General features: G+C 39.4%; 1 long non-coding RNA gene across 1 annotated transcript; it reads right to left on the bottom strand.

Moving 5' to 3' along the window:
- Nucleotides 1-707: 707 nt before the first annotated feature.
- On the bottom strand, nucleotides 708-1936 carry LOC121918552. The gene is made up of 3 exons (XR_006101256.1): nucleotides 1820-1936; nucleotides 1575-1687; nucleotides 708-1229 (listed from the first exon to the last, which is right to left on the bottom strand). It is a non-coding gene; the product is annotated as an uncharacterized LOC121918552 (long non-coding RNA).
- Nucleotides 1937-1942: the final 6 nt, after the last annotated feature.

The raw sequence follows: 1942 nt of genomic DNA, 5'->3' as shown, positions 1-1942 counted from the left end.
TTAAGGTTTTCAAACACATTGCTATTAAACAGTCAATAAAGAGACCATAAAGAGGCAATAAACAGCAACAAGTCATTTTCAGGATTTCCCCATGAATGATTTGTTGCTGTATAGTGCCTCTTTATGGCCTGTTTAATAGCAACGAGTGAAAATCCTAATTGTGAATTCCCATTTTGCCTGAGATAATAGCTGTTTAAACCCCTGATTTTGTACAGTTTTCCCATGTGATAAAGTGTGAATAGTGTGTGTGGTGATGGGAGAATTTAGGGATATGTAAGCTAGAATTTTACTGGTGGCATTTGTTGGTGTAAGTACCCTTATAGCAGTGATGGTACTTTTCAGGATGTTGAATAAATACTGTATCCTGAGTACAGGTGCACAATTGTAGTTCTGCTGGTATAAATGCTGTGCAAGAGATTGCAATTTTAAGGAATGGCATGAATACATTCTCCTACTGCTCTTTGACTGAGGCACTTACTGGCCACTGGACAACACCAGTGTACATTAGTATGATGCAAGTCATCAAACCATCTTACAACAGGGTAATCCAGTATGTGGATGGTGCAGCTCAGCTAAGGCACAGCTACACTGGCATCACTGCCATACACAACCCCTCTATTGGATTTTGGCTATAACTATGGAATTTTGGGATTGGTAATTTGGTGAAGAATTAGAGTTCTCTGACTGAGAATTCTCAATGCCCCTCCCTAAACAGTAAATGCCATGATTCCATAGGACAAAACCATGGCAGTTAAAATGGAATCAATGCTATAATTACGTAGTGTGAAAACAACCTGGGTGTTACGCTATGTGACATGAAGGCCTTCCAAATTACTTATAGGAAGTAAAGGTTTCTTTCATCAAGGTTTTTGAAACTGGACGATGTTAGTGAAACATTAGGTATAGTTTGAGAAGTGAAAGCTATTCTGAAAGCTAAGTTAATGTATTATTCCAGTGGAACTTTGAAAGTTATTAACTACAGAGGTCTGTTCAGGCTTTTAAAGGCTGTTCTGCAGAAATCCAGGCCACCAGTTTCAAAGTGTTGTAACTGAGCTGTTCCTCCATGGATTAACAATTGGGATTTTTTTTTAAAAAAAAAAAATAATCACTAGCTCCAGCCTCAAAGCCATTAACAACTAAGTGAGTTAGTAATTTATTAAAGATGCAAACATCTTTTTGTCATTGGCCTTAAAGAAATAACTTACGTTACAACTGGGGACCGGAACCCACTGTGAGAAGAAACAAGAGGAGGAAAGCAAAATCAGGATAAAAAATATTTATGTACAGGATTCATCTTTCTTAGCATGGAAATGATACATTGCAGAAAACATGGCTGAGACTGAGAAAGAAAGCTCAGATTGAATAATATAGGCTGTAGATCATATACAAACTAACCTAGGAGCAAGCACCATTGATATCAGTAGGATTTGTTTTGATTTTGATTGGATTTCAGAACTGCTCTGTCATCAAATGAAGGAGTGGGAGTGTTAACTGAGGTTTCCCTATCTGCATATATGAAGGGAAGGACAAAGGGTGGGAAGGGGAGAAAGTCAAGGAAGCTGATATGTTCTTACTTTGGTCCACCGCATTCAATGGCTGACACTTTCACTACAGGAAGTGCCTGGGTAGCTACAGGTTCAATGGTAAGTGTGTTCTGCTCCACGGCTGCTTGAACTAGTTCCGAGAGCTGCAGTAAACAAAACAGAGACAAGGAATCCAAATCAACTCACAGCAAAATACCAGAGTGGGAGCAATTGTTTGAACTAGGCCAAGCATGTCAACTTTCAGAAATCTCAGAGGAATTCCTTTTCAACATCACCTCACGCTTGGTGAAGTCCAGACATGGCCCCACGTCTTCCTGGTAAATTCTCTCCAGGAAAGAACACGATTTATCCAAAGTGGGAGACTCCTTCCAAGCCTGGAATTCTGCAAACAAGATGGA

Source organism: Sceloporus undulatus, unplaced genomic scaffold, assembly GCF_019175285.1.
Source record: "Sceloporus undulatus isolate JIND9_A2432 ecotype Alabama unplaced genomic scaffold, SceUnd_v1.1 scaffold_16435, whole genome shotgun sequence".
Classification (NCBI taxonomy): domain Eukaryota; kingdom Metazoa; phylum Chordata; class Lepidosauria; order Squamata; family Phrynosomatidae; genus Sceloporus; species Sceloporus undulatus.
This window is presented reverse-complemented; position numbering and strand designations above follow the sequence as displayed.